Below are 27,488 nucleotides of genomic sequence, written 5' to 3'. Positions count from 1 at the left end.
GCTTCTCCAACCTAACCTTGTAGCTAAAATCTATCACCCACATCTCCTCTGTACCTCTCAAGGATCCTCAAGCCCTTCCTAAGTGTGGTGACCAGAATTGGGTGCAATATTCTAGTCATGACCTTTATACATGTTCAGCATAACTTCCCTGCTTTGGTACTCAATACCTCTATTTGTGTAACAGATTTTGACCAATTGAAGAGGGGTGGAGAATGAACAAAAGAAATGGTTTGTGATAGAGTAGTACTCAGGAAAGATTAAGTGATAAGAGTTGGTAGCTCAGAGCCAACGGGAGTGGGAATGGGACAAGTAAAGGAACAAGAGATGTGTCTATAGGGTATGTGAATGGCAGCTTGATGAAAAGCTGTTGTCTTAATTCAAGAGCAAGGGGAAAACAAGACTAACACAGAAACCTGCAAAGAAATAGGAAACAAAATGGTGCAGAGATTATGGTCTGAAATTGTTGAACTCAGTGATGAGTGCAGGAAGCTATAAAGTGCCTAATTGGAAGCTGAGGTGCTGTTCCTCGAGTTTGTGTTGTGCTTCACTGGAACACTGCAAGAGGACAAACACAGAGGTCAGTATGAGAGCAAAGTGGAGGATTATAATAACAGATGCTTTAGTTTATGTAATTTCTCCACATAATTTGACCCTTGTTGGAATTCAGATTTCATTCTGGGAAATCTACATTATATTCTGTCCTGAGGTGTGATGACCAGAGCTACTCACAGCACTCCAGCTATGGTCTAACCAGGATTTCTTATAGCTGAAACATGACTTCTATTCTCTTGTATTCTAGCCCTCTGGATATAAAGGCAAACATTCCATTAGCCTACTAGATTATTGTCAATATTTGCTCATGGCATTTTAATGATTTATTTACCTATTGGCATGGATAGAAGATTGGCTGGTTAACAGGAGACAAAGAGTAGGCTTAATTGGGTCATTTTCTGGTTGTCAAGATGTAATGACTGATGTGCCACAGGGATCAGAGCTGGGACCTCAAGTTTTACAATTTATACAAATTACTTGAATGAAAGAGTTGCTAAATTTGTCGATGATGCAAAGATATTTAGGAAAGTAAATTGCGAAGAAGACATTAGGAGTCTACAAAGGAATATAGGTAGTTTAAGTGAGTGGACAAAGATCAGGCAAATGAAGTATAATGTGGGAAAATGTTAAATTGTCCATTTTGGCAGGAAGAATTAAAATTAAGCTTATTATCTAAATGGTGATAGAGTGCAGAGCTCTGAGACACAAAGGGATAAAGGTGCCCTAGTACATGAATTTCAAAAGGTTAGAATGCAGATACAGCAAATAATTAGGAAAGCTAATAGAATGTTATTGTTTATTGCAAGTGGAATTGAATATAAAAGTAGGGAGGTTATGCTTCAGTTATACAGGGCATTGGCGAGACCACGTCTGGAGTACTGTGTACAGTATTGGTCTCCTTATTTAAGGAAGGATGTAAATGCATTAGAAGCAATTCAGAGAAGGTTCACTAGACTAATACCTAGAATGAGCAGGTTGTCTTCTTAGGAAACGTTGGGCAGGCTAGACTTGTATCCGCTGGAGTTTAGAAGAGTAAGTGGTGACTTGATTGAAACATTCTCAGCAGTGTGGATGTGGAGAGAATGTTTCCCCTTGTGGGGTAATCTAGAACTATTTTCACTGTTTAAAACTAAGGAGTTGCCCATTTAAGACAGAGATGAGGAGTTTTTTTGTCTCTTGAGTGTAGTGAGTCTTTGGTGCTCTCTTCCGCAAAAGGTGTTGGAAACATTCCCCCATATTGACAATATTGTTACCAGTTTTCAAGTGGACCACATTGCTCCTAACCACCTCTGTATGGTTCAAAAACTTTATCCTTATTGCGACTTTGAGTATTTTTAAGGGAGAGCTAGATAGGGTCTTAATTAACAAGGGGGTGGGAAGGATACTGGGGGGTAGGCAGGAATGCGGAGTTGAGGTCACAATCAACTCAACTATGATCTTATTGAATGGCAGAGCAGGCTCAAGGTGCCAAGTGGCCTATTCCTGCTCCTAATTCATATGTACGTATATCTACCTGGATCCCCAAGTCTCTTTGGATTTCCACTGTTTCTAGCTTTTCCACAAGTACCCTGTTCCTTTCTTTGTAGGTCAAAAGTGGATGACCTCACATTTTCCCAATTGAAATCAAATTGCCACAGCTTTCCCCATTCACTGAATCTATCAGCATCTCTGTAATTTTATGCCTCCATCTACTCTGCATAATATGCTGCCTATCTCAACGTGTCATCGTCAAATTTGGACATGCGGCTTTCTAGTTGATCATCTACATCATTAATACATGTGGTGGTCAGTGAAGGCCTCAACACAGATCCTTATGGAACACCACTAGTCACATCCTGTCAATCAGAATACCTGCCCGTTATCTCTACTCTGTGTCTTCTGTTGCTCAGCCAATATGCTAACCATCTGCCTTCAATTCCATGGGCTTCAACTTTAGTTAACAGTCTCTTATGAGGGACTTTATCAAATGCTTTCTGGAAGTCCATATAAATAACATCCATAGACATTACCTGTCCACTGCTTTAGACACCTCTTCAAAAAAGTCAGTCAGGTTTGTCAGGCATGGCCTACCCTTTGCAAATCAATGTTGCTTTGGTCTGATGTGCTGAAAATTTTAAAGGTGTTCAGTCACACTATGCTAAATTATAGATGTCAACAAATTCCTGACAATAGATACCTATAATTCCCTGGCTTCCCTCTGTCACCTTTCTGAAATAAACATGTACAATTCTCTAATTTAAAGCACGGTTCCTGAGTCAAGAGAACTTTGAAAGATTATAGTTCTCTGCAATGTTCTCACTTATTTCTTTTAAAACACTGGGATGGAAACCATTTGGTGCTGAGATTTTGTATTCTTTGGTACCAATATATTTTTCATTGTTATCTTTGCTTACATTAATTTTGATGAGCCTTTGCTCCTGGTTCAATGTTCGTGTCCTTGAGATGTCCGGTGTGCTATTCTCTCCCTCTACTGTAAATACTAATTATTCAGCAGGTCTACCATTTTCTTATATTAATTGACAATGTCATTGTTATCAGTTTTCAAGTGGCCCACATTGCTCCTAACCACCTCTTTTTAAAATATAGTTGTAAATATTTTGTGTTTATTTTGTCGATTTTGTGTTTCCTTTCATACTCCCTTTTTTTCTGTTCCTTGCAATCTCTTTTGTTGCCCATTGCTGATCTGGGTACCTTTGCTATTCAACAGGATTTGTGTTTTTTTTTTGTTTTGCATTTTTGTATAATTCTTTAAAGATGCTTGACCTCTTTATTTGCCCGTGATTGTCTTTTGGCAAGTAGTGCGCTTTCCCATTAAGGGTATTAACTGGTTCCATATCACATTAAATTCTTTTTTGAACATCCCCCATTGATCTTCTGTAAGTTTCTCTATTAGTACATTTGCCTAATTCTCTGTCTCATCCTATTGAAGTCAGCTTTCTCGACAAGTCTAGAGTAGCTGATTTTGCATTTTCCCCTTTCCCTTTACGTCAAACTTGATCATGTTGATTTAAGGTGATTAGCAAAAGGACCACAAGCACAATTAAGAGATTTATTTTTACCCAGTGAGATGTTAGGATCTGGAATTCACTGGTGTGAAGAAGATCCACATAATAACTTTCAAAAAGCAACTGGATAAATACCTGGAAGGGGAAACAATTGTAGGGATATGGGGAAAAAGTGGAAGAGTGAGACCAACTGGATTGCTCTTCCAAAGAGGGGTGAAAACTTGATGGACTGAACAGCCCCCTTTGTTCGGTACTAAATTATGATTTTATAAGCATCAGACCTGTAGATATTTTCCTAATTTAACAACAGCCAGAAGTAATTGAAGCCAACTTCACTGGCTTTCCACTCACGGGACTAGGTGAAGACCTCGCAAAGAAATGGGAGTGTTCTTTGGGGGTACGTAGGCCAAGTGTAATCACTTAAGCTTGGAAATTTGGGTTCATTTCAGGTCAGGTGGAGCACACACTTGATAGGGGCTAAGGAAAAATGGAATACTGTCCTTGAGATAAAATGCTCTAACTGTGCCTTCAAACCTAACAATATACTTGTGGTGAGTTCTAATGACACAGAAAGAAACCCAACACTGTATGTTCAAAAACATTATCTTTATTGCCGCATTTTTTTAATGGACTTTACTGCTGAACAAAGAAAAGATGGCTGCAACAAGGCACCTGATCCCAGGGTTAGCCCTTTCACAATTCATTGCACAAACCCACTGTAATCAACGAAAGCAGAAGAAGTGCAGATGAATTGGCACCCCCATCCTGAGCTATTAAAAAAGCGGGAGACTGTAACTCATTATACTGGAAGAGGTGCTATTAAGCACCTTGTTTTCCTTCAAAGGCAAAACAATGGAATTCTGGTGAGAAGCACAGGCAAGAATTTTCTAGTCCCCCCCACGGCGGGTTTCCTTGTGGCAGGGCTGGCAAGCCATTGAACTCTCTGTTCACATTGGCGAGACCAGAAGATCCCATCGGTTTGAGTGGCTGGAAAATTCAGGCTACAGAAACTGATTGTTAAGCTGCAATTAAACATTAATTGGCCATGTCACATGATCCAAGCCTCTGGCCTTTTGGACAGTTTTAATATTACATCTTTGAGCTTTACAGCCAGTCTGCTGTTTTAACATTGAACTGGTGTGCTGAGAAGCAGGCACCTCCCAGCTCAACAGCAACTTGCCCATCTAGCCTGGCTCTACTGGAAGATTTTGTACCATTGCCTACAGAACTAATTAAATCCCTGCATACCTATTTCACCCTGCAGGATCAGCACGAACTGAGAAGTGAATACTACAATTCCCCAGCTGAACTTGAATACCAACATGAAAGAATTCCTCATTGGACTCTGACTATGGACTCTGGAACTCATGTGAACCAATATTCATTTTTCAGTGCTCATTGTAATATAAAACTCCTTTTTTCTATCTCCCCGCCCATGGCCCCTTACAATGTCTGTTTGTGTGTCTGTTCTGTGTGTGTGTGTGTGTGTGTGTGTGTGTGTGTGTGTGTATGGAGTGGGGCGTTACTAACACTGCTTTTCTCGGGTTTTAAATGTGTAAAAAAACTAACCTTTTGAGTTAATCCTAATTGGAGTTTGTTGTGGATTAACATTAAAATTGTATCACAAAAATACTTGAAAGATTGAGAAAACACAGCACCGCCTATGTTTAAAAAAAACTAATTTAAAACGCCTTCTGCTTATGGGCAGGTGGTAAGAGGAAATTAATGCCATATGACTGTCTCTCTTGTCCCTAACACTTGTCCCCAAAGTGTCTAAAAGAGGCCTTTGGGGTAAAACGATCATTCCCTCACCTTCAAAACATTGTTGAAACCACATGATCTAAAGAAGGATCAATTAATTAATCTGTCATGTTACCTTAAATTGTCTCAGCCCTAACCTCTGGAATGTCCTCCGTACATCTTTCTGCCTCTTTACTTCACTTTACTCCTTGAGGAGACTTTATTAAAACCTATGGCCTCAATCGCCTTAGATTTGCACTAAGTGCAGTAGTGGGCATGAAAACTTTACCCATTGGCCACCATGGTGGGTTTTCCCGCCACATCATCCTGTTCCCGGCATGTCCAACCTCATTAATAATCCACTGGTGGGAAACACGCCAGATCGCTGTTGGAGTGGCCTCTGTTTCGTCTGCCCTGCCGTCACCTCAGGCCTTCAGTAATCGATGCGGGTGGCTTAGCTGCACAAGGGGGGATCGAGTACGAGTGCAAGAGCAATATTAGTAGGAGACTCAATAGTGAGGGGTGCAGACAGGCATTTCTGCAGCCATAGATGTGACTCCAGGATGATGCGTCCCCTCCCTGGTGCCAGGGTCAAGGACAATCTAAAGAGAGAAGGCAAACAGTCAGAGGTTGTGATTCATATTGGTACCAACAAAATAAGTAGGAAGAGAGATGAGGTCCTACAACAAGAATTTAGGGAGCAAGGTACCAGATTAAAAGGCAGGACCTCAAAAGTTGTAATGTCTGGATTACTCCCTGTGCCAAGTGCTAGTGAGTATAGGAATAGGACATTAGAGAGAATGAATGTGTGGCTGAAGAGATGGTGCAGGAGGCTTTAGTTTCCTGGGATCCCTGGGTCTGTTTCTGGTGAAGATGGGGCCTGTACAAGTCGGACGGGTTGTACCTGAACCAGAACAGCACCAACATCCTTAAGGGGAGGTTTGCTAGTGCTGTTATGGGGGGGGGTTAAACTAATTTAGCAGGGGGATGGGATATACAGTGGAGGTATAGTAGGGTGTGATGCACAGCCAAATATAGAAGAGAAACTAAGTCAGTCTGGAAGGCAGAGCAAATATAGACCTGTTAAGGCACATGGGAATAATGCAAGGCCAGATTGCATCTATTTTAACATAAGGAGTCTTACAGGTAAGGCAAATGAATTGAGGGTGTTGATTAACACATGGGAATATGATATTGTTGCTATCACAGAGACATGGCTGAGGGAAGGGCAGGACTGGCAGCTCAATATTCCAGGGTACAGAATCTTCAGGCCTAACAGAGCAGGTTTGTAAAAGAAGAGGTGGCATTGCTCTATAGATTAAGGTATCAATTACTGCAGTAAGGGGGGGATGGTATCTGAGAAGGGTCCTTAGGTGAGGCCATATGGGTAGAACTTAAAAACAATAAGGGGGCAATCACTTTGTTGGGAGCATACTATAGACCTCCAAACAGTCGGGAGGAGATAGAGGAGCAGATATGTAGGCAAACCTCAGAAGTGTAAAAATAATCGGGTAATAACAGTAGGGAATATCAACTTCCCGAATATTAACTAGGATAGTCTTAGTGTGAAAGGCTTAGAGGGGGCGGAATTCTTAAAGAGCATCCTGGCGAGCTTTTCGAGCTAGCATGCAGAATGTCCTACAAGAGAAGGGGTGGGACTGGACTTAATCTTAGGGAATGAAGCCGGGCAAGTGGTAGAAGTATCCGTTGGGGGAGCATATTGGGGATAGTGACCATAACTCTGTAAGATTTAAGGTAGTTATGGAAAAGGACAAAGATGGACCAAAAATAAAGGTCCTGAATTGGGTGAAGGCCAATTTCAATATGATATGGCCGGATCTGGCAAAAGTGGACTAGGAGTAGGAATATCAGAGCAGTGGGAGTCATTCAGAAAGGAAATAGTGAGAGTTCAGGCCAACATGTTCCCATAAAGGTGAAGGGTGGGACCAACAAGTCCAGGGAACCATGGATATCAAGGGATATAGAGGATTAGATAAGGAAAAAAAAAGAGGCTTTTGGCAGATACAGAGGGCTGAAAACAGCAGAAGCCCTAGAGGAGTATAGAAAGTGTAGGAGGATACTTAAAAATGAAATTAGAAGAGCAAAGACGGGGCATGAAAAAACACTGGTGGGCTAGATAAAGGAAAATCCAAAGGCATCATACAAATATATTAAGGGCAAGAGGATAACCAGGGAAAGAGTAGGGCCAATTAGGGACCAAAGTGGCAATCTGTGCGTGGAGCTGGAGGACATAGGTAAGGTTTTAAATGATTACTTTTCATCTGTGTTCACTATGGAGAAGGATGATGTAGGTGTAGAAATCAGGAAGGGGGACTATGATATACTTGAGCAAATTAGCATTGGGTGGGTGGGGGGGAGGTATTAGCGGTTTTAGCAGGCTTAAAAGTGGATAAATCCCCAGGCCCAGAGGAGATATATCCCTGCTTGTTATGTGAGGCAAGGGAAGGGATTGCAAGGGCTCTGGCACAAATTTTCAAATCCTCTCTGGCCACAGGAGAGGTTCCAGAGGACTGGAGGGCAGCAAATGTGGTACCATTATTCAAGAAGGGTAGTAGGGACAAACCAGGTAATTACAGGTCAGTGAGTCTAACATCAGTGGTGGGGAAACTATTGGAAAAAATCCAGAAGGACAGGATTAATCTGCGCTTGGAGGAATAGAATGCATGGCATTGTCAGGGGGAGATCATATCTAACAAATTTGATTGAATTTTTCGAGGAGGTGACTAGGTGTGTAGATGTGGGTAGTGTAGTTGATGTGGTCTACATGGACTTCAGTAAGGCTTTTGACAAGATCCCGAATGGGAGAATGGTCAAGAAGGTAACAGCTCATAGGATCCAGGGCAATTTGGCAAATTAGATACAAAATTGGTTTAGTGGCAAGAGGCAGAGAGTGATGGTTGAAGGTTCTTTTTACGATTGGAAGCCTGTGATGAGTGATGTACCATAGGGATCAGAGCTGGAACCCTTGCTGCTTGTAGTGTATATTAATGGTTTAGATGTGAACATAAGAGGCATGTTCAGTAACAGATGACATGAAAATTGGTGGTGTCACAAATAGTGAGGGGGAAAGCCTTAGATTAGAGGATGATACAGATGTGCTGGTCAGATGGGCAGAGCAGTGGCAAATGGAATTTAATCCTGAGAAGTGTGAGGTTATGCATTTTGGGAGGACTAACACCGCAAGGGAATATACAATGAATGGTAGGACCCTAGGAAATACAGAGGATCAGAGGGACCTTGGAGTACATGTCCAAATGTCCTTGAAGACAGCAGCACAGGTAGATACGGTGGATAAGAAGGCATATGGCATACTTGCCTTTATTAGCTGAAGCATAGAATATAAGAGCAGGGAGGTTATGTGGAGTTGTATAAAATGCTAGTTAGGCCACAGCTGGAGTACTGTGTGCAGTTCTGGTCACCACATATAGGAAGGATGTGATTACACTGGAGAGGGTGCAAAGGACATTCATCAGGATGTTGCCTGGGCTGGAGCGTTTCAGCTATGAAGAGAGACTAGATAGTCTAGGGCTGTTTTCCTTAGAACAGAGAAGGCTGAGGGGGGACCTGATGGAGGTATACAAAATTATGAGAGGCATAGCTAGGGTAGATAGGAAGAAACTTTTCCCCTTAGCGGAGGTGGCAACAACCAGGGGGCATAAATTTAAGGTAAGGGGCAGGAGGTTTAGAGGGGATTTGAGGAAAAAATGTTTCCCCCAGAGGGTGGTTGGAATCTGGAACACACTGTCTGAGGGGGTGCTAGAGGCAGGAACCCTCACAACATTTAAAAAGTAATTAGATGAGCACTTCAAATGCCATAGCATAGAGGGCTATGGACCAAGTGAAAATGTTATTAGAATGGATAGGTGCTTGATGGCCGGCATGGACAGGATAGGCCGAAGGGCCTGTTTCTGTGCTGTATCACTCTATGACTACTTATCTATGGTTATGAGATCTAAGCACCGCTTAAGTGAAGTCAATGACATCATGCACCTGTGGAAAACCAGAGATCTATGCAAATCCCAGCACCCTTGCTTCCTGGCTTTCCTGATCCCGGGTGAAACGCACAAGGTTCTGTGCCTTCATGAAGATGGTGTCCCTGACCTCCTGGATACACTTGTGTGTGGAGGCTTGCAACATTCCACACTGGTCACCTGTGGAGCCCTGGAAGGAGCCACTGGTGTAAAAATTGAGCGCTGCGGTCACTTTCATGGACATTGGCAGTGGATGGCCTCCATGTGCCCATGGTGCCAAATCCGGCAGCAGGTGGCATATGTGACTTACCAGTTCCATAGACATCCGCAGTCTTTGGCGACACTGGTTCTCAGTCATCTGCAGGAGTGACAAGCGCCGTCTACAGACCCTTGGTCCAGCAAGGCACCTACAGGCGACAGCTAACACTGTGGATCATCAGCTGCATGTGCAGAAGGCCCTGGTGTTCCTTCATCTTGAGGGAGGTGCTCTTTCCTTTTGCCGAGCCAGGTGCCTCTGCCAATCTCTTCTTCTTCTTCTCTGCTCCCTGTAAACCATGGGAAAACTGCTAAATCACCAGGCTCCATGTTCCTGATGTTCTCCTCCTGCAGGATCAAAGAGAGAGACTCGTGGATTAGCATACGTGTTCTAAGAGCCTCTCTTGGTTAAGCCTGAAGGCCTCTTCATGCATGCAGGAGAATGCTGGCCACCACTTGAATGACCATTTGTGGTGTGCTCATTGGCTGCCTGAAACCTACCCATCTCCGCCCCACTCCGCTTGACCGATTGGCGGCAGCTTCAGCCGTTGGACTGCATGTTGTGCTCTCAGCTCAGGCACATTCTACTAACCCACACTGCAAGGCTGCGCTGTTAGCTTGAACCATGATGGATACTGGTCCAACCCTTAATAAAGACATTGCAAGGGGCTGTGAGTGCCTCCACCAGTGACTGCACCTTGGCCACCTTTCACAAGGTGTTTCTACAACTTGCTCAGTTGTCCAATTGTCCTGTAGCCCGCAAAACCACATTAATTTGCAGTCTGCGCCTGAGGGGTGAAAAATCCTGAAGCATTTGGAGGCACTTTCATGCTTTTGCGTTGCTTGAGTGGGCAGAAAAGCTTCAGAAGGCTCCGACCCCACGCCTGTCAATGGAGCAGAAGCTGATCGGTCTCAGCTGTGGAAGAATGCTCACTTTTGAAAAGCCTTTGCAAGTGCGTGGCCGCTTTCTTCACCCCCGCCACTCCCCTACCCCAGCATATGCTTGTGTACTTCCTTCAGTCTGACTGTGCTGCCTTGCCCCGCAGCGCCCCCCCCCCCACCCCCCCCCCCCCCCCCCCCCCCCCCCCCCCCCCCCCTCACTGACTCGCACTGGAGCCCTTGCCCTGGCACGGCACCAAAAGCCAGCCAGAAAAAGCGACTTGCCCATGCCTCCTGCAAACGTGCAGCACCTCTTCCTTGATGTCCTACAGGTGATTATCTCACTTATTATATCCTTATTTGCCTAGGTGTCATAAGGCCTAGCTTTATAATACCCCTGTAAAGTGCCTCGGGGCATTTAATTGCATTAAAGGAGCTATGTAAACTTAAGTTGTTGCTGTTGTTGTAAAGGCTGATACAAATTAATAAATTGCAGCAAAATAATTGCACGAAAGACTAACCAGACCCAATGTATTAGAATTTCTAAGCATTCAAAGCCATTACTCTGTTTTAAAGAAGTAACGTGTAATTAAGCAATGTCAAACATCTTAGGAACCATCAGAAAGTTTTTGTACTTAATTATTTACATGGAGTAGACGTCAGGGAATGCACTACATGCAGGTGATTTGAAAGACTGACACCCGCATATGCCTTGAAGATACTTGAATACACATATCTTTTTGTGGTTTTCTTTTTTTTCATTTGGTATTGAGTCGTGTTCTGAGAGGGAGCTATCTGAATTCAAAGTGAGTTCCCATTATTTATTATTAAATGTATTGGCATTATAAATAAAACAGTGTTTGCAGGACAACTGTATAACTCACTAAATGACACAATAAGTAACGTAGGTGGGAGCAGGGAAATTGTAAAATGGAGACTGAGCGATCGGTGCTTTGGGCAAAACTTTACCAGATGTTCTTCAAGAGGTGTGAGGTCGTGCACACTGGATTGAAAGACAGGTCAGAACATCTTCTAAATGGTGAGAAACTAGGAGCCGTGGAGGAACAGGGAAGATTAGGAGTCCATGTGCGGAATTGGACAAAAACCTGTCGACATGTAAAAAAAATAAAATATAAAAGGCTAACAGAATGATGGCCTTTATCTTACGGGCACTGTATGACAAATGGGTAGAAGTTAGGCTGCAGACCTACAAAGCTTTGGCTGGACTGCATCTGGCATAAGTCTGTTCAGTTCTAGGGCCCTGCACCTCAGGAAGGACATATTGGACCTTGGAGAGGGTACAGCACAGATTCAGGTGAAAAGGATTCAATTGTGAGCACAGATTGAATAAACTAGGCTTGTATTCCATTGAGTGGAACCCGTTAGGAGGTGATCTAATTAAAGTGTTTAGGATGATTAAAGGACTTGATGGTGTAGATAGAGGGAAGCTATTTTCCCTGGTGATGGAGGTCAGAATATAACTGCATAAACTTATAGCTGGGCAGTTCTGGGGTGATGTCATGAAGGATGTCTTCACACAACGAATAACAGAAATGTGGAACTCTCTCCCCAAAAAAGTGGCTGGGTCTGGCATGAGATTAATTGAATGTTTCAAAACTGGAGCTGAAGTGGTTTTGTTGGGCAAGGGTATTAAGCTATATGGAACCAAGTTTAAGGCACAAATCAACCATGATCCAACTGAAAGGTGGAATAGGCTTGAAGGGGGTGAATAGCCTACTCCTGTTGCTATGCTAATAAGTTCCTCGATGGCATATTTCATCTCTCAGAATGTAATTTTCCTTTGTAGTCAAGGCTTTTTAGTGAAGTTTGTCTCTAATTTGTACACCTGCAGATGGAGGTGGATGAGACTCGCTGCCTTGGTGATCCGTAATTCTCTTGGGGAGATTTCCATAGATGTAAAGAGGGATCAAGTGATTGTGAACATTCAGGATAAATGTAATGCTCACCAAGGGAAATAGCCTGCTGACACTCACAGTTGAAACTCTTGCATAAAGAATTCCTTGGTGAATGAGGTGCTTCAGGACTGACATTGCCCAGAGATACATAGCACAGCATTGGGATCTTTAACAATGGCAACAGCTTGCATTTATATAGCACCATTAATGTGGTAAAATGGTCACAAAACGTTTCACAGGGACATAATCAGACAAAAAAAATGATTCTGCATTAAAGAAGTAGATACTAAGGCAGGTGAGCAAATGTTTGGTCAAAGGCATAAGTTTTACGGAGTGTCTTGAAAGAGGAGAAAGAGGCAGTGATGCAGAAAGGTTAATGGAGAGAATTCTGAAGTTAAGGACAGCTAAAGACACAGGTGCCAATAGTGGGTGAAGGATCTTGAAGATGCGCAAGTGGCCAGAATTAGAGGAACAGGGAGATTTCAGAAGGATGTAGGGATGGAGAAGGTTTTTTTTTAAATTCTTTCATGGGATGTGGATGTCGCTGGCTAGGCCAGCATTTATTGCCCATCCTAATTGCCCTTGTTCAGAGAGCATTTAAGAGTCAACCACTTTGCCTTGGATCTGGAGGCACATGTAGGCCAGACCAGGTAAGGACAGCAGATTTTAGTGAACCAGATGAGTTTTTGCAACAATCAACAATGGTTTCATGGTCAGCATTAGACTTTTAATTCCAGATTTTTATTGAATTCAAATTCCACAATCTGCTGTGGCAGGATTCAAACCCAGAGCATTACGCTGGCTCTCTGGATTACTAGCCCAGCAACAATACCACTACACCTTCGGGGCAATAGGATTGGGGAGGGTGGGGGTGGTAGTGGTGGTGAAGTCATAGAGGGAATTGAAAGCAAGGATGAGAATTTAGATGTGAGGTTTTTGATGGACTGGGAGCCAATATTGGTCAACAAGCACAGAAAGAAAGGAGAGAAGAAAATTTGTAGGTCAAGAAGTAACGCTTATCAACCATGAGGCAACTAGTCTTCCTGACCTATAACCACAAGTATCATTTAAAAGATGAAAGATTTGCATTTATATAGCTCCTTTCATGACCTCAGAACATCCTAAAGTATTTTACAACCATATACTTCTGAAGAGTTTTTACTCTTATAATGTGGGAAATTCTGTAGCCAATTTGCCCACAAATAGCTTCCACAAACAGCAAAGTGATAATGACCAAATGATCTGATATTTGTTTTGGCTGATGAATAAATATTGGTCAGAACACCAGCAAGAACTCTTCTGATCTTCTTTGAAGTATTGCCATTGGACCTTTTATATCCGCCTGACAGGTTCTCGATTGTATGTCTCAGTCAAAAGATAACACCTCTGACAATGCAGCGATCGTATGTCAGCCTAGGCATTTTTGCACTCAAGTCTCCGGAGTTTAACTGTAAATGAACTATACTGAGAAGAAAGATGATGGACTTCATTTTCACCTTGTCACACAAGGCTGTTGCAAACAGCTGCTATTTGACTGTGTAGGGGCTTAATTTGACAACCTTTGAAAAAGGACGAGGAATCATGATGCATGATTAACCTGTGCCCATTGGACGTAGTAGAGATAAGAGGCCATGTTGATGCTGCTACCCATTTGCATGACTTGTGCATGCGGCCAGCATCAAATGTGCTGTTGATTGGCTGCATGAATCAGCAAGGGGCCCAAAATTAATACTGATAGCTAAAAGCTGGCCTGCACCTCTTAAAGGGAAGGTGTTCTTGGCTGAAACAGATGCTGTGAGTCATGTAGGACTCAACCTACTCTGGGAAATGTTGTGCATCGGCCGGTTTGTTGTATATTGTATCTATCCTGGGGGAGACGGTGGGGTAGTGGTGATGTCACGGGACTAGTAATCCAGAGGCCCAGGCTAATGTTCTGCGGACATGGGTTTGAGAGCCACCATGGCAGATGGTGGAATTTGAATTGAATTAATAATCTGGAATTGAAAAGCTATTGTCAGTAATGGTGACCATGAAACCATTGTCGATTTTTTTTAAAAAGCATCTGGTTCACTGATGTCCATTAGGGAAGGAAATCCTCCTTCCTTACTTGGCCTGGCCTACATGTGACTCTAGACCCACAGCAATGTGGTTGACTCTTAAATGCTTCCTGAAATGGTGTGGCTAGCCACTTATTTCAGGGTTAATTAGGGAAGGATAACAAATGCTGGATTTGACACCGGCTCCCACATCCTATGAAAGAATGCATTTTTAAAAAAACCTGACTTGCATTAGAACAATGCAGGGATGACACTAGTTTCTATGTGTGCAACAGATTTATTTACAGTGCTTCACAATATCTCTGCAGTCACAATGTCTACACTTATTCTTGCCAAAATTCAGCTCCTAGGTCTTTCTCTGGAGTCCGTTTACTTAGCTCTGAGTCCACACTGAGGCTCAACCGATTGAGCAGATCAAACACAGAACAGGGACAGGCAGGAGAATGGCTAAGTATGGGACAGCATGGACAACCATGCTGCAGTGGAGGTCTTTAAGGAGAAGAGATATCTTGGATCCATAGGGAACCAGAAGATTCTCCAAACACACAGTGAAAATGCAATGGGAGCAGATAGCTGCAGAGGTCAATGCCAAAAATCTAAAAATAACGATTTGGATGCAGTTCTGGACGAAGCTTAGGTGGTCAAGGCAGTGAATGCATCTTCCAATGCCATATTCTACCAACTGCACCATTAGCCTTGGCCATTGTTAAATCATCATGCCTCCATCACTCACCTATCAGTAATCTCTAATAAACACAACTCAGACCAGATGCACAAACTTAGCACTGTTGCAAGCCACATCTTATAATGTACACACACTGCCAGCTATTCAAGGATAGCAGTCACATCACCAACATAATGCAAAAAATTCACTGACACATCTCCTTCTCTCTTGCAGGAAAAGGTGGGAACATAACCGAAGTAAGCAGCAGCTAGCTGGGTGTTGTTGGAAAGACAGAACTTAGTGAAGTTAACTCAAGTTGAATAGAGAGCTTCAGTGACCTCCCTTATGCAGCATTGTCAGCTAACTGTGAGATGTTGATAATATCTCTATACCCAGCCTGAAAGGAGCCCAAAAGTTAATTGCCACCATCACCTTCACAGCCACAGGCAATGTGCTCCTTGCCCTGCTCTGAGGTTGCATTTGTGGCTACGGCAGTGGATAGCATTCAGTGAGAACTCATTAGAGAAGTGCAAATGACTCATTCATTGTTCCTCATGGAGGTTAGGTATGATAACTGTTCCATAAATACCCTGCATGGATGTGGACACCTCCTTCTCCTCCCTCTCCCCGCAGCTTTTCCTATTCTGTGTTGCTTCTGCTCAACCTTCCATTCATGCTCGAGTCCAAGAGGAAGGTCTACCAGTATTAGTGAACATAAAGTATTTTGGGGCCAACATGTTCCCGTAAAGGTGAAAGGTAGGACCAACCAGTCCACAGAACCCTGGATATACAGGGATATAGAGGATTGGCTAAGTGGATAAAAGGAGGCTTATGGCAGATACAGAGGGCTGAAAATAGCACAAGCCCTAGAGAAGTATAGAAAGTGCAGAGGGGGTACTTAAAAAAGTAATTAGAAGAGCGAAGAGGGGACATGAAAAACAATGGTAGGCAAGATAAAAGAAAATCCCAAAGCAGTTTATAAATATATTAAGGTCAAGAGGATATGCAGGGAAAGAGTAGGGCCCAAATAGAGACCAAAGTGGCAATCTGTGCATGGAGCCGGAGGACATGGGTGAGGTTTTAAATGATTACTTTTCATCTGTGTTCACTTTGGAGAAGGATGATGTAGGTGTAGAAATCAGCAAGGGGGACTCTGATATACTTGAACCAATTAACATTGAAAGGGAGGAAGTATTAACGGTTTATGCAGGCTTAAAAGTGGATAAGCCCCCAGGCCCAGATGAGATCTAACCCAGGCTGCTATGTGAGACAAGGGAGGTGATAGCAGGGTCCCTGACACTAATTTTCAAATCCTCTCTGGCCACAGGAGAAGTGCCAGAGGACTGGAGGGCAGCAAATGTGGTATCATTATTCAAGAAGGGTAGAAGGGATAAACCAGGTAATTACAGGCCAGTAAGTCTAACATCAGTGGTGGGGAAACTATTGGAAAAAAATTCTGAGGGACAGGAATAATTTCTGCTTGGAGAGGTAGGGATTAATCAGGGATAGTCAGCATGGTTTTGTCAGGGGGAGATTATGTCTAACAAATTTGATTGATTTTTTTGAGGAGGTGACTAGGTGTGTAGATGAGTGTAGTGCAGTTGATGTAGTCTACATAGACTACAGTAAAGCTTTTGACAAGATCCAGCATGGGAGAATGGTCAAGAAGATAAGACCCCATGGGTTCCAGGGCAATTTGACAAATTAGATACAAAATTGTTTTAGTGGCAAGAGGCAGAGGGTTGATGGTTGTTTTTGCAATTGGAGGCCTGTGACCAGTAGTGTACCAGAGGGATCGGTGCTGGAACCCTTGCTGTTTGTAGAGTACACTAATGATTTAGACATGAATATAGGAGTTCCCAGATGACACAAAAATTGGCGGGGTCGTAAATAGTGAGGAGGGAAAGCCTTAGATTACAGGATGATACAGATGGGCTGGTAAAATAGGCAGAGTAGTGGCAAATGGAATTTAATCCTGAGAAGTGTGAAGTGATGCATTTTGAGAGGACTAACATGGCAATGGAATACACAATGAATGGTACGAACCTAGGAAATACAGAGAATCAGAGGGACCTTGGTGTATATGTCCACAGATCCCTGAAGGCAGCAGCACTGGTGGATAATGTAGCCAAGAAGGCATATGGGATACTTGCCTTTATTAGCCGAGGCATAGAATATAAGAGCAAGGAGGTTATGTTGGAGCTGTATACAATGCTAGTTAGGCCACAGCTGGAGTACTGTGTGCAGTTCTGCTCACCACACTACAGGATGGATGTGATTGCACTGGAGAGGATGCAGAGGAGATTCACCAGGATGTTACCTGGGCTGGAGCTTTTCAGCTATGGTGAGAGACTGGATAATCTAGGGTTGTTTTTCTTAGAGCAGAGAAGGCTGAGGGGGACCTAATAGAGGTATACAAAATTATGAGGGGCATAGATAGGGTAGATAGGAAACAATGTCCCCCCTTAATGGAGGCATCAATAACTAGGGGCTTGGATTTAAGGTAAGGGGCACGGTATTTAGAGGGCATTTGCGAAAAAAGTTTTTCACCCAGAGGGTGGTTGGTATCTGGAACTCACTGCCTGAGGGGGTGGTAGAGGCAGGAACACTCACAACATTTAAGAAGTATTTAGATGCGTACTTGAAATGCCATAGCATACAGAGCTAGGGGGTCAAATGCTTGAAAATAGGTTTAGAATAGAAAGGAGCTTGATGGCCGGCACAGACACGATGGGCCGAATGGCCTGTTTCTGTGCTGTATAATTCTGTGACTCTATGACACCTGTCACAAAGACATCTGCACAGACGTTTGCAACATGAAACAACTATGGAAAGCACCAAGCAGGACTGTAATAACAGCCAGAGGAAATCAACCATAAACTAAGCTGTTAGTAGTTGATCATCTCTTTAAAAATGGCGCTGGTGAGAGTGGCGTTCTTTCCCGCTGATTAATGCGTGTTTACTTTGTGAGGTGCAAAGACAAATTTAGCTGGAGCGCTGAACTTCAGAAATGGCTGACATCAAATCAGCATTGCAGGCTGGTTGGATTCTCAACCTCTCTGCTCAGCATACCTCTGGTGGACAGTCGCTGCGCACACACTAACACTTGCATCTGACACACGTCGCTTCACAAGTGTATGCGGATGCTGCAGATGCCATTCTTGAGGCCCTAAGTGTACTCATAACACCCACAAATAAAAGGCGCTGCCAATCACAATTTCTCAGCCCATGTTCTCGCTTCACAGTTTTAAAATCTGGCTTTAAGAACATCCATTCTCTGAGCACTTTTCTCCTCAGTCAGCGTAGCGTAACTAATGATGATCCCTCGCTTCCCAGACAGTCATAGCTGACTTGACTGAATTCTCATTAGACTTTAAAAAGTTATCTATTTTGGCTGCCACCAGTTCTACAATTTCCCCGTCATGCAGTAATGGATTACTTAATCTGCAGTGTTTTGTATCAGATCCAGAAAATGAAGGAACATAAGAGAATAAATCCGATGTGGGTGGCTTGAATAAAACTATTGGCCCCATAGACATTTCAATCCTTTTTTGAGATATATAAAAAAAAAATCAATTGAAGTTTGTAACACTCTTGATGCAAGTAAATGTGATGGGAATCCATTGTGGAGTTGACTTTTCCTTAGTACACTGAGACATAATCAGAGCCAGACTTTCAGGCGCTGCTTCTCTCTGATGTACAGAGGCATGAGGCACCAAAGTATAGTCACTTCTCATTCCAACAGTAATTAAGTCACGCTTATTTCATGTGCGTAATAACTTATATTTGATTTAATTCTTTTTAATGAAATGTAATCTTAATCATTCTGGTCTTTTGAGGAATGGGAAGGAGAGAAAAAAACGGTAGCAAAAGCAGCTGGCTATTTTAACTTTAACAAGCCTGAAAACAAGGAATAAGACTTGCAATTCTCAGAGTGCCTTTTGACAACCTCAGGATGCCCCAAAGCACGCCTCGGCCAATGAAACAATTCTGAAGTGTAACCACCTCCGTAATGCTGAAAAAGTGACAGATGTTTTGCACTCAGCAATAAAGCATTGGAAATACTTGGCAGGTCAGGCGATGGAGAGAGAAACTGAATTAACATTTCAGGTTGATGACCCTTCACCCATTGACCTGAAATGTTAAGCTCTGTTTCTCCTCCCACAGGTGCCGCCTGACCTGCTGAATATGACCAGCATTTTCTGTTTTTATTTCAGATTTCCAGCATCTGCAGTATTTTGCCTTTGCGTAGAGCAAGGTCCTTCGAACAGCAATGATAATGGCCAGATCACCTTTCTTTAGTGACGTTGGTTGAGGGATAAATATTAGCTAGGATGCCAGGGGAGAACTCCCCTTACTGATGCTTTACTTCCACTTGAGAGGACAGACGGGGCTTCAGTTTAATGCCTCACCCAGAAGACGATACCCCTGACAGTGCAGAACTTCCTCCCAGCTGCACCAGAGTGTCAGTCTGCTCAAATCTCTATGGTGGGGCTTGAAAGACCTGCTGATTCAGCAATGAATGTACTACCTACTGTAACTCAGCTGACCTGCAACACCTGTAATGTGAGAAGATTTTCTTGTATGTATCAAATCCTTACACTGTTTAATTGCATTCTTTATTAATTCCATTCTTTTATGTTTCTGTATTCGTCGACACGTTCTACCTCTGTCACATTTTTTAAAAAAAATGTAACTCTTGGGATGTTGGCATCACTGGCAAGGCCAGCATTTATTGCCCATCCTTAATGGCCTTTGAGAAGGTGGTGGTGAGTCACCTTTTCAAACACTGCTGCCCATGTGGTGTAGCTACAACCTCGGTGCTGGTAGGGGGAGAAATCCAGGACTTTTGCCCAGTGACCATGAAGGAACAGAGATACATAAACTGCATGACAGCATGCTGTGTGACTTGGAGGGGGGACGTAGGAGTGATTGCGTTCCTATGTGCCTGTTGCCCTTGTCCTGCTAGTTGGCCAAAGTCACATGTTTGGGGGTGCTGTCGAAGATGCCTTAGCAAGATGCTGTGGTATATCCTGTAGATAGTATACACTGTAGCCAGGTGGTGTTGGGAATGGCTGGGGTAAATCTTTATGTTGATGTGCTGACTGCCAATCGAGCAGACTGCTTTTCCCTGGATGGTGTTACGTTTCATGAGTGTTGTTGTTGCTGCACCCGTCCAGGCTAGTGGAGAGTATTCCTCACAGTTCTGACCTGTATTTTTTAGATGGCGTAGAGGCCTTGGAGATCTATGGGGTTGAGCCACTCTCAGGATACAGAGCCTCTGATCTGCACTAATAGCATTCGTGGCATTCATTTGGCTGGTCCAGCTCAGCTTCTAGTCAATGCTGGCCCCCAGTATGTTGATTGTTGCGGGTGGGGGAGGGTCAGCAATGATAATCCTATTGAGCTTCAAGGGGTGATGGTTAGATTCTCTCTTCTTGGAGGTGGCCATTGCCTGGCACTGGTGTGGAACAAATGATGAAAAGCTGGAAAGAATGAAGTTTCAAAGAGATTTAGCTTTACATGAACACGCTTCACTATAAAGAAGTGGGGACAAAAAATAATCAAAATGACTAATGTAATGTTAGCCTTTATATTTTGAGGGCTCGAATATGAAGGGAGGATGTTTCACACTTATTATTTGGATGTACCGCACCTGGAGGACTAGGCAGATCTCCCCCGTAATATAGAAGGTTACAAGATTAAATGGTTGTGGTTTCTAGGATTTTGAAAGGGACTGATAGGATAGATAGAGAGGAACGGCTTCTGCTGGTGTAGAGGTCTAGGAGTCCAATTATCTCCCTGTGATACTCAATAGCATTACAATCACCTACATCACAACAGTGACTACACTTCAATAGTGTTTTGTTAGCTGTAGAGCATTTTAGAACATTCTAGAATCATGAAAGATGCTAGTTAAATGCAAGTGTTTTTTTTTCTCTAGGAAAAAAGAATAGATCCTTAAAGGCAAAACCATTTTCCAGAGAAAAATTAGGAAATACTCCTTCATGCAAAGGATGATAGAAACATGGAAATCTTTCCCACAAAAAGCAGTTGATGCTAGTTCAATAACTTTCAATCTGAGATCGATAGGTTTTTACTAGTGAAGGGGATGAACGTATGTGGAAACAAGGCCAGTGTGTGGGGATAAGTAGCATAGCAGCTGAGATCTCACCAAATGGTGGAACAGACTCAAGGGTTGAATGGCCTATTTATATTCCCATGTTTCTATGAATGTTCCTTGGTACTGAGTAGAGAACACTCAGAATAGAATCATTAAATGGTTACAGAGCAGAATGAGGCCATTTGGCCCTTGCTGTCTGTGTCGGCTCTCTCCAAGAGCAACCCAGGTTTCCCCGCTCCCTCACTCTTTTTCCATTGCCCTAAAAATCTTTTCTCTTCAGGTGCTTATCCAATTTCCTACACGATTGCATATGCCTCTACCATACTCTCAGGCAGTCCATTGCAGATCTAAATCACTTGTTGCTTAGAAACGGTTTTGCTCATGTTGACATTAGTTCCTTTGCCATTCATTTTGAACCTGTGTCCTTTGCCTCATGATCCCTCCACCAATGGGAACAGTTTATCTACTCTCTCTGGACCCCTCATGACTTTGAACAATTCTGTCTTATCTCCTCTCAACATTTTATTGTTGATGGACAACAGCCCCAGCTTCTCCAATCAATCCACCTAATTGAAGCCCCTCACTCCTGGAATCTTTCTTATAAATATTTTCTGCATCCTCTCTAAAGCCTTCACGTTGTTCCTAAAGCGTGGTGCCCGAAACTGGAGACAATGCTAAAGTTGAGGCCAGAAGAATGTTGTATAAAGATTCATCATAACCTCCTTGTTTTTGTATTCTACGCCTCAATTTATAAAGCCCAGGATCCCAGATGCCTTTTACTCACAAAGGATGGAATTTTCCATTCTAGAGACTAAGGGCAGAATTTTCTGGCTGATGTGTGGGTGGCGAAGCCCACACTGCAGTGCTTAAAATATCGTGCGCTGCTGTCATGCGAGCGAGCTGAAGTCAGCACGCGGCATCGCGGTATTTAGCTGGCGGGCGCGCTATGAAGCGTGACGCGCACCCACCATTAATTAAAGGCCTTGTTAAGGCCCTTAACTCGGCAATTGAAGCGGATTTTGAGGAGCCCGTGCGATCTTTGCCTTGGCGCACAGGCCCAATGGGCAGACGGGTAACTGATTTTTTAACAAACCTCATCCACGGGCGGGATATGTGGGCTCAGAGGGGATGTTCATGTTTTTTCTGAAGTAGTTAATGCAGAAAGTGTTTTAAACTTGCCTGTGTGATTGTTACCAGTTCACATCGATTTCCAATAGCTTTCTCTGTACTTTGAAGCTTCAGATCACCAGTCTGCAGACAGTAATCTTGATTGGGCCTGCAGATTTCCAGAGGCCTCCATTTTGCCTGGGTATGGGTTCTGACATCTCCACTGGAGGCAGCTCTTCTGAGGCGGAAGGGAGGGATAGAATAAGAAGGAGGCCAGGAGTGGACAGTCAGCCTCCAGGGGAACCACCTTTGGGAGGCCAGGCGCAGGCACAAGGGGCACAGGGCCAAGAGCTTATCCAAGAGGGAAGGGGCTGCAGACGATGCCACTATCCTGCTGCCAGGGTATACAGGTGGCGAAGCAACTACCTCAATATGTCTGAGGCACAGTGCCGAAGGAGGCTCCGACTGTCAAGGGAGACAGTGAACTATATCTGTCAGATGATTGGCCCTGAGATATCCCCTAACTGTGTGGGTGGACACCCCATGCCAGCGGCTCTGAAGGTCACAGTTGCCCTCCACTTCTATGCATCTGGTTCCTTCCAGGGCTCGGTGGGTGATCTTTGTGGTGTCTCCCAGTCAGCTGTCCACACTTGTGTCAAGCAGGTTACAGACGCTCTGTTCAGACGGGCATTAACCTTCATTCACTTCCGCTGTGACCAGGCAAGTCAGACACAGTGACCCAGAGGTTTCACGCCCATTGCTGGCTTCCCCTGCGTCCAAGGTGCAACAGACTGCACACATGTGGCCATCAAGACTCCAGCAGGTGAGCCCGGTGCCTTCATCAACTGGAAGGGCTTCCACTCCATGAACGTGCAGATAGTGTGTGATCACAGGATGCTGATTCTACAAGTCTGTGCAAGGTACCCAGGCAGCTCCCACGACGCCTACATCCTCAGACGCTCCCAGGTGCCGGGGCTCTTCAGTGCTCCAGCCCGGCTGGATGGATGGCTGCTGGGTGACAAGGGCTTTCCCCTCAGAAGGTGGCTCAGAACAGGACAGAACAGAAGCTGAGCAGCGGTACAATAGGAGCCAGGGCACCACAAGGGCTGTGGTGGAGAGAACCATCGGTCTTCTCAAGATGCTCTTCCGTTGCCTGGACCACTCAGGGGGCGCACTCCAGTACCCCCCAGATTGCGTCTCTCTGATAGTGGTAGCATGCTGCACTCTCCACAATCTTGCGCTGGAAAGGGGGAATGAAGTTGACGATGAAGACATTGACACAGTGGATGCGGCTGCACATGATGAATCAAGCTGTCGCTCAGAGGATGAGGAAGCACAGGGCGATGATGAGGGGCAGCACGCCGACCCGCTACTACACCAAGGAGGCAGGGACACCCGGGACAATTTAATCCAACGAACCTTCAGCTAGCTCCACACACATAGATCAGCAGGACCAGCATTGCCTGGCGCTTCCACACATGGTACTTAGGTGCTACATCTTCCACCTCATCAGCTGCAATTAAGGGCTTAGTACAGAAACATCAATGTCCATTCAAACACTCGAGATGTCTGTAAAACATACAAATACAGCACAAAGGAAATACTCTCAGCCATGGTCAAAAAAGTGACTTTATTCCCACCAAAATAAAGCACAAACGTCACTCAGATGTACATAATTATATTTTCCCTAATCTAGGGCCAACACAAAATCACCAGTGACAAATCCATGGAGTGCCTAACGTGCCTTATGATAACGTTTGCGGGTGCTATGTCTTGGTGCCACCCCATCACTCGGAGTGGCTTGTGAGACAGCCTGCTGACTCTGCTGTCCTGTTGGCCTCGATGACCTTGGTGGCCGTCCTCTGGCCCGTGGAGCCTGTGCTGGCCCCGCCTGGGAGGGAGTGGCCAGTTCCAGAACTGGCACCTCCCCAGTTGTCGCCGCCTCAACGGATGCAACAGTCACTGGCAGAGGGACGGAGGAGCTGCTGCCCTCATCTGGAGCGCCCTGAGAGGAGCTCGCAGCAACAACAGGCAGCTGCTGCGTTGACGTGAGGTCACTTTGGACCTCCCTGCTCACCACAGATGCATGGGCACCAAGCGCCGACACTTGGTGCCCAGAACATCTCCCACATTGGGAATGACCTCCCGTGGCCAGTACTGCTGTGAGGGCTAATGCAGGTCAGAGCGTAACCCAATCAGAAGATTCTCCATCCAATCGAACCCCCTCTCCATGAGGGTCGCCAATCTCTCAATGGAGGAAGCCTGAAGCTCTGCCCTGAGGTTCATGCCTTCACTGACACTCTGCCTGGAGTCCTCCACCACAGAGACCAAGCGAAGTACACTCTCATGCAACCCTGCCAGATGCTCCCGCGCACCCGGTTGCTTGACTTGCAGCTGCTGCATGGCTGACATCTCCAGAGGTATATCATTACTGCTGGACTCAGCATGTGCCTGGACCCCTGCAGTCCCCTGGCTGCTGGCGCCATTGGCACTCTCTGTCTGTGCCATCGCCTCCAGCAATTGTGAAGTGTCCTCTCCACTGTGCCCGGGGACACTAGCCGATATCATAATCCCCACCGAAGTGTTTGTCGCTGCATTGGTGCCTGGCTCGCTGAAAGGATGTGACACAAGTTGCAAGTGTTGGCCCTCAGGTGTGGAGGGGGTGCTCCTGGACTTGTTGGGGGCGGCCATACAGTGGTGATGCTGAAATTAACAACAAGGTCAGTGCATCAGTTAGCGTTCAGTCAGTAACACCTTTCATCCCTTTCCCCCCCCCCAGCCTCTTAAGTCACTCACCCTTCAAGAACCTAAGGAGATGAACATTGGTGGGGTGGTAAATAGTCAAGAGGAGGCCCAAACATTACACGCGCACACAGGCAGGCTGGTCAGAGGGCCTAAGGAATGCCACATGGAATGTTATGTGGATAAGTGTGCGGTTAAGCACTTGGGCAATACAAGCAAGGTACGGGAATACATGAGTAATGGTAGGACCGTGGGAAGTCACGATGATTACAGGGACCTTGCTGGGCAGACTTGTGAAGGTAGCAGAACAGGAACATAAGGTGTTTAACAATGTCGAAGCCAGACTTGCCTTTATTAGCCAAGGAATAGAACGTAGGAAAAGGGAGGTCATGTTACAAGTGCAGAAAACACTGTCGAGGCCACAGCTACACTTCTGCATTCAGTTGTGACCTGCGTTTCATGGGAGGGATGGAATTGGAGTTGGGAGAGTGCAGAGGTTCCTGACCTGGATGCATGCTGGCTTGGAGAGTTGCAGTGATGAGGAAACATTGCAAACACTTGCGACATTTGCCGTGGAGCACAGGAGATTGACAGGTCACATTATTGACCTTCATACCGAAATGAGGGGCATAGGTCGGGTGGACAGAAGGCAACATTTCCCCTTGGCACAGGGATGACTAACGTGGTGGCACTTATTTAAGTTGAGAGCCATGAGGTTGACAGGTGAGGTGCTGAGAACATTTTGGACAGAGTAATGTGGGGCGCATTGGTTGAATGGGTGGTGGAGGTACAAACCCTCCTAAGATGCATCTTTGGATGTGCAGCAGCGATGCCATGGCATGTTAGGCCATGGGGATAGTGGTCACAAATGGGATAAGGCGACTTTGGAAGGTGCTAGAGATGCATATCCCCAAGGGGCTGAGGGACCTTTGTGTATGACCCAGACATCTGACTGTATCAGTCTGTGAATGAGCAGTGTTGCTGCATTAATGATTGCAGCAACCATCAGTGCTTTGGATGGTGGGCAGACAGAGTGAATGGGACTGTGGCCCTCAAATACCTGGTCACTGCACCCCAGCCTCACCGGCACCTACCAAACTGGCTGCCTGCCTCCCCCCCAGCTCCATGGCCTGATCCTCGTAGGTGGTGAGGCGCTGCAGCATGGCGTGCCCACCACCAGTCCGCTGCTGCTCCCACAGATTGCTCTCAGTTTTTGCCTGCAGAACAGAGAAGAGGATTTATTGGGGCTGATAGCTCATGTACTCTGCACGCGCACGCTGCACCCCAACCACAGTGGCCCATCTGAGGCCTCCAGCGACTCCTGTCCACACTACTGGTGATCAGTCCCCAGAAGATAGTACAGCTGGTCCCAACCCCCTCCCCCAACAGATACTTTGGACACATTCAGCGTCAATCACTTTGAATAACACACGGGTCTTAGCGCCCATGGCAAGGAGGCACAACTAGGTGCGGCACCGATGCCAACAGATGGCTCTTGGCCACGACTTCTTGAGGCTCCCCTTCCACCATTTCATCCCCATCAATAAGACACGTGTTGGGGTTCTGAGTATGTGTCTAGCTGCCTCCCCTACAGGTTGCCCCCAGACTACTCAAATGCCACAAACACCAACATATGCTGCAGGGAGAACCCACCTTTTCCTCACCCACTAAGGCTGATGTAAGCATGGTCACTATCTGTTTGCCCACCCAGCGTGTGCCAAATGCTCAATGCAGTGACAACACTAAGACATGGTGGGGGGCGGTGGGGGGGGGGGGCGGGTTCCTCAAAGGCTAATGCTACCTTCTGGGTCAAATGGCCGAGGTCGACATGGTCCTCATCCTTCCAGAGCGCAGCAAATCATTGTAGCATTTGCGGCACTGCGTTCCGGTGCACCACACGTCGTCATGGGCGCTGACAGCCTCCGCCACCCCCTGCCACGCCTGCCTGGTGATGTGGGGGACCTTCCTCCTCCCATCCTCCGGAAACAAGACATCCCGAAGGTTGGACACCTCTTCCAGGAGGACAGCAAGGCAGGAGTCTGAGAACCGATGGGTACAGTGGCCCCTCGCTGGCCTATCCTGCAGCCTGCCCCCCCCTCCTCCTCCTCCTCTGCCCTCACCTCTTGTGCTGCCCAATGACTGGCCATGGTGAACAGTCTAGAGGAGGCTGCCCGGCCTGGAGCTGGTGGTCTGAACACGCCCGCCGCTGATTTAATTTTCCCGATGAACACGGGAGTCGGAATCCCGCTGGGCGGGCCTTAATTGGCCCGACTGCGCAAAATGGCGGCGCGGCCCGTTTCGGCGGGATCGGCTGCCCGCCCATCAAGCGCAAAATTCAGCCCCACGTCTGGTGGTGGGTGGGAACGTCGGAGCGATTCCCACTGTGCGGTGGGACAGGTGAACACGCCTGATCTTCTGCTTTTCGGCTCATTAATTATGCACCTGCCAGGAGACC

Source organism: Carcharodon carcharias, chromosome 7 (genome assembly GCF_017639515.1).
Source record: "Carcharodon carcharias isolate sCarCar2 chromosome 7, sCarCar2.pri, whole genome shotgun sequence".
In the NCBI taxonomy this organism is placed as follows: Eukaryota; Metazoa; Chordata; class Chondrichthyes; order Lamniformes; family Lamnidae; genus Carcharodon; species Carcharodon carcharias.
Note: the sequence above shows the minus strand (reverse complement) of the source record.